The sequence below is a fragment of the Taudactylus pleione genome, unplaced genomic scaffold, assembly GCF_031769625.1.
Source record: "Taudactylus pleione unplaced genomic scaffold, aTauple2 ptg000151l, whole genome shotgun sequence".
Lineage (NCBI taxonomy): Eukaryota > Metazoa > Chordata > Amphibia > Anura > Myobatrachidae > Taudactylus > Taudactylus pleione.
This window is the reverse complement of record NW_028284553.1, coordinates 7,899,348-7,906,006: the sequence shown is the minus strand read 5'-3', so window position 1 is coordinate 7,906,006 and position 6,659 is coordinate 7,899,348. Positions and strand designations below refer to the sequence as shown.

General features: G+C 35.2%; 1 pseudogene; it reads left to right on the top strand.

The window, feature by feature from the left end:
- Positions 1-2,828: 2,828 nt before the first annotated feature.
- LOC148522214 (uncharacterized) lies at positions 2,829-3,575 on the top strand (annotated as a pseudogene).
- The last annotated feature ends 3,084 nt before the right edge of the window (positions 3,576-6,659 follow it).

Sequence of the window (6,659 nt, the reverse complement as noted above, 5' to 3'; positions counted from 1 at the left end):
CGTGGTCCAAAATTAATATCTCATGAATCTCTGATGTATGTACCTGGTACATTAAGGAATTTAAAATTAGGAAAAAAATCAATCCTAGATAAAGACTGACGAGCCAAAGAGAGATGTGTGTACGTACGTTCTGAACCATAATTTAAGTCTCCATGGATCAGACAGCTGGTGTAATGTCTTGAGATATTGAATATAGTACCATGAGGGTGTATTAGATCTATTTACTAAATGGGACCTATCAATATTAGGATCATCCACTGAATTATAATCACCTGCTAAAATCAATTCATATACTGTTCTGTGTGCTAATATCTGTGAGGTTTTAGCCAGAAATTGATGTGGGGATATATTTGGAGTGTAGTGGTTTACTATAGTATAATGACATCCTTCAATGGACAAATCTACCAACAAAAAGCGACCCTCTGGGTCTATTATCTTATCCAAAACTGAATATTTTTAATTTCTATTAAACAGGATCGCCACTCCTCTGGACTTAGATCTATAAGATGCAGTGATGCATTCTACAATCCGTCTAGCTTTTAGTGTACCCTGCTCTCCCCGTGCCCAGTGCGTTTCTTGTAGTAGTATGATATCTGGGTGCAGGCAGTGCAGGTGAGTCACTACCTTCCTTTGTTTAATAGGGGTGTTGAAGCCATCCACATTCCATGACACCAAATTAAATTGTGGATGGATAGATGGACCATCCCCTCTATATAATTGATAAGACATGTATTAATATAAAAAAATGCTTCCTCACTGAAGCATTTGTCCAAAAAGGATTAATAAAAAAGGGAAAAAAAATAGGAAGCCCCCCTCACCATCCCCCCCGTGGCCGCGTCCCCTCCCAATAAGGTAAATTCTTGAAAAAAGGCTGTAGCCACATTGAAAAATAGAAATGAACGACAAAGAACAGATATTGTTGCAATTACACTTAACGAGTAAACAAATATATCTAAATCATGGTGTTCAATTTTTTTTTCTTTTTTTGAAGTACAATATGGTGGAACAGAGCCACCAACTTCCTCTGAGGATCCCATCCTAAAGCAGGAGGGATGCTCCATACAAATAGAGAACAGTTTCACAACTGAAAAGAAAAAAAAGGGCTCAGAGCCATATCAAAGTAAATACATGAAAATAGAATTAAATGACATAACAGAGGTCTAAGTGCCAATAGAGCAAATATCAAACTTCATTGTCACCACAATTTTTTTTTCTTATATTGTCTTACCCATTCTCACTCTTTATGAAAGCAAATCCTTTTCCATAGTATATATTATATGTAACCAGATGAAAAGTAACATAACAGGATCAGACTGGAACTTAGGGGTTGAGACAAAGCTAATATGGACTAACATATGTGAATTTGTAGAAACTTATCCATAGGGATTTTAAAACACCCTATTAAGATTAGAAGGTAATTTCTAACAAACAAGTAGACAGTTTCAGTCATCCGGACATGGAGGGGAATCCGAATGATTCCTAGATACATGATTTTTAGCCAGCTTAGGGTCAGTAAATAAATAGGGGCCGTCCATTTTCCATGATCTTCAATTTAGCTGGGTACATCAATGCAAATCTCCTGTTTTGTTCCACCAGCATATTACATACATCTGAAAACTCTTGCCTTTTCTGAGATATCATCACCGAAAAAACTTGAAATTCAAAATTTTTACATTATCAACCATGAGGGATTGTGACTCAGGAGAGGGTCACATGGTAAAAAATTGACTCCATAGATAGTTACTATGCCAACTATTCCCCGCTACCTCCGGACATGATATTTATATCACGTGACCGGATTACTGATGGATCACGTGACCGGAACGATTAAGTTTGCTTTAAATGTCTCATTAATGCAACACACGTTTCTTATTTTTTGTCACATGACCAAGATGATCGTGAACCACGTGGGTTTGTTCCACGTGATACAGGAGGGTGTCATATGGTTAATATCCAACCTATCAAAGTGTTTATGGATGGTTACTATGCCAACAGTCCCCAACTATCCACGGAGATTTTATTTATATCACATGGATGCCGGGGACAGCTGTTTAATAATAGCAGGGTTTACAAACAATCAAGCCACACCATTTTAGATATGCTATTAATTCTAGTTTGGGTAAGTCTGTCTTCTTTAGTTAGAATGTTTTATATGGTTAATATATTGTTTGATTTGATGTTTATATGCTAAGTTGTAGCAGCTGCTAATTAGCAGCCATCTTAGAATGGACACTATAAATTGATTCCTACACAACCATACCATCACCTTTGATTAAGCTGTAGGTTTGTTACAGCGAAATGCGTCAGGTACTTGGTTGTGTTTCCATCCACCACCCATCTTCAACTAGGAGTGTGAGCTGCATCATTTTATATGTGCCACAATAGCTGTACCAGCTCATCGCCATACCTTTGAACAGGGGACCAGATGTATGCGGAGGCCTGCCAGCACTGCTATTTGGGATCCCTCATTTATGTTGGACATTGGACTTGGTAATTAACTGGCTGGAAAAATATAGTATTTCATCATTTCTATTGGATTATCAATTGCTCCTCAGCAACCATGGACTAGTTTATTAAGGTGGATGGGATGACTTATGCATTTTAATGATATATATATATTGCATATGCTCTTAATATTTATTAAAACAATTCATATTTTATTGTATCATCAGTGCTGTATTTTTGTTTTTTGTATGTATTTCCATTTTTGAGGTCTGTCTAACCTCTGTATATAGATGCTGTGGTTGAATCATATTTACTCCTGTTAGCGCTCCACCAGTTTCTTCTCTGTTTTTTTGTCTACTTGTTAGTTTTCTGGAGCTGCAAATATGGGGTGTTTTTCCAATTTTGAACAAAGACAAAATAGGAGACAGACTTACCTAAGTAATTGGGAAACAGACATGACATCTGGACCCTCTATAGAGGAACATAATATTAAAAATGATTTCAATGTATTAGAAGATTTACTTAAATCTTAGACCAAACATTGGTTAGATGCAACTAATCTCCAGAAATACATTGAACATAAAATCATCCCCAGAGGCTTACGTATTATTAAACCGTCCATCTTTGGGTATGAAGGAGAATTTCAAGAAAAGTGGGATATGATATTGGACAAATGTTCTTTCGCTTTGATTAACTTGGTTATTGTTTTTAGGATGATGAAAGCGAGAAAATTAGAAGCTGAGATTGAAACTCTAAAAATAAAATTAGAGCCTTTCAGTCAATCCAAAGAATATATAGAGAGGGATCAAGTTGTCACAGATAAATTGGTTACATTTGAAGAAATGTTGGTCAACAATAAATGTAAGAAATTTAGGAGAGACACTGAGGATTATAGAAATGGCAGAAGTAAAACTTATGGTAGAAAAGAACGTCAGACCAAGAATTATTCTTTATTCTATAGATCTCTGGAAAGGAAATATTCCTATAATTCATGGGAGGAACAAAACCAAGGACGAATGAGACAGAGAGTCTTCTCTGATCGTTACCATCCTGGTAGCCCACCTCATATATATATAATAGGAAAGGAGGTTATGATCATATACCCAATTCTCAGGTTCCAAGAATTATGAGAACTAGATCTCGCAATTATGAGGAACCTATCAGAAATAAAGAGGTTTATAGAAATGATAAGCCTATAGCTATGCAGAATTAATTTGAAAGACAATCAAAGGAGGTTTTTTTAGAACAGTCCCCTCAGTAGAGAGATCGTTATCTATACACCAGGAATCGGGACCAGATGGGGAAGCACCAAAAAGGCACAGAGACCAAAGTGCAGAGAGAAAAGGGGAGGAAAAAAGTAGACTCTTAAGAGATTAAGAATAGACATTTCTGAAATAAAAAGAAATCTTCTAATGTAAATAATTTGTCATCAAAGAAACTAACAGAAGCAGATATATCTCTTTTATCAAAGGGTCTCAAATTTGCCCCATCATCTTCACCTAACATTTTTAATCTGTTTGTTGACCTTAATAGGTTCATTAGGGATCTATGCAGAAAAAGATATTTTGCAAATAAACAGATTGCTGATAAAGCAGAGGAGGCATTTCCGATTGTATTAGATTCTGCAGATCTTCCAGTTATTCAGATGTTAGATGAACTTCTTGAGGAAAGTTCTACAGAGCCTCAGACAAGGGAGACTCTACGCATTTTTGATATCAATAGAGATAGTTTCAAACTGAGGTCGGAATTTTTTCCCATTAAATATAAAAGCCCTAATGTAGAATGCTTTTATAAGACCACTTTGGATAACTTTAATTCATTATGTGCCAATATGGAAAAACAACACAAAGTGTCAAATATAAATAAATGATAGAGAATGGCCTTAAAGAAACTTATGAAAGACTCATCTATCGTCATTAAAGAGGCCGACAAGGGGGGGAATTATAGTTCAGAATAGGATTGATTATGTGTCTGAAGCAATAAGACAATTGGGGGATACTGTATTTTACTCTATTCTCTCATCTGATGCTACTAAAAGTTTTCTATTAGAACTACACTCTCTTTTGAGTGGAGCTTTAAAAGATAGGATAACCTCCAAGGAAGAATTTCATTTTTTGTGTTCACCTTTTCCCACTAAACCAATTTATTATCATTTACCAAAAATTCTCAAATCCCTCACTTCACCCCCAGGTCGACCTATTATTTCAGGTACTAATTCTTTGTCAGCCAATCTTTCTTTTTATGTTGATTCGTATCTACAACCTAGAGTTTCAACACTTAGATCTCATATTCGGGACACAACACAATTTTTGCAGCTGATTGATGGAGTGGAGGGGAAGGATTCCTATGCGTTCATGACTCTAGATGTACAGAGTCTTTATACCAACATCTCACACCAACTTGGTCTTGATGTTATCAATAGACATCTCATTAAAGATGGAGATCTCTCTGAACGCCATAGAAACTTTCTACTGGACTCCATCTCATATATTCTTCATCACAAATATTTTCTTTTTTTGGACTCTTTTTATTTGCAAGTTATGGGCACGGCAATGGGAACCAGGTTCGCACCCAGCTATGCAAATCTCTACATGGGGGAGGTCGAAGACCTCCATGTGTGGGGTGGCAGGCTGGGCTCGAGCCTAGTTCTTTATGGCCGATATATTGATGATTTGTTTATCATTTGGGATGGGTCCCTCACTTCTGCACAAAGTTTTGTTTCTACACTTAATTCTAATTCGTATAATTTACACTTCACTCACACTTTTCACCGTCACTGTATTAATTTCTTTGATATTACCTTGGAGATATGTGATAATAGAATTACTACTCGAAATTATACTAAAGAGGTGAGGTCTAATGCTTATTTGCATTTTAATAGATCCCACCTGTCATCCTGGAAATGGAATATTCCCAAAGGCCAATTTTTATGGCTTAGGAGAAATTGCTCAGACTTGGACAGCTTTAAAACTCAGTCTGTCTCTATGATGGAAGCTTTCAGGATGAGAGGTTACCCCCCTTGTCTTATTGAAAAAGCACTCTCTGAACCAATGACCACAGATAGAGAGACATTGATAAAATAAAAAAAAGAAGAAATACATACTGTAGGAAGTTTGACAGGAAGACTGCTTTCATTTCAACTTATAATGACTCCCAAAGAGAGATAAGGAATATTATAATAAAGAATTATGACTTTTTAAGACAGGATAAAATTTTGGGGGAAATAATTCCTCCAAAACCTATTTTTATTTGTAGATGTAATAGATCCTTAAAAAAAAGGTAAGCTCCTAGCTTTTTGTGAAATCCCCAAGAAATAAACTCTAATATTGACTGGTTACCAATAAGACCTATGGGGTGTTTCAAGTGTGGCAGCAATTGTTGCACCACATGTGCTTACATAGCAAATGGAACAAAAGATATCTGCATTCCTAATAGCGAGGAGATATAAACCATTAAGTAGTTTATTAATTGTAACTCGAAATATGTTATCTATGTTCTCACCTGTGGATGCAATTTAAAATATATGGGTTGAACCACTCGCTGCCTCAAAATTAGATTTATGGAACACCGTAGGAACGTGATTAACAAGTCAATTTCACATAGTGTGTCTAGGCATTTTTTTGAGATTCATAAAGGGGACCCTAGTTCCTTTAAACTTACTGCCATTGAAAGATTTCACTGACTATTAGGGGAGGGGATCATTTTAAGCAACTGTGTAAATTATATTGGATAGTGAAAATGGACTGTTTATACCCAAGGGGTCTGAATGAAATGATGGAATTAAATTAATTTCCCTGTTAAATCCACCTCTCCTTCTAGATTTCTGCCATTTCTATATCAACAATCTTTTAGTCTCTCTCTTTACCATTTGAATGTTATATTAATACTTCTACGCATTATAGATATAGCTTGCAATTTACAGCTAGATTTATTGTGTTATTTCTTTTTATTAATTTATTTTTATATTTATATTTATTTTATTTATTTTTTTATTTTTATTTTTATTTTTATTATCCTTGTTTATTTATTATCATTTTTATTTTTCATTTTATTTTATTTATATTTATTCTATACACATATTGTATGTACTTACCAGGTATTATCAACCTACTTATTATTCTGTGTATGGATGGAATACTGATATCCATCCACAAATAAATATATGAGAGATCTAGATGCTCTACGATTGCATTTAAAACATATTGGGGTAGATG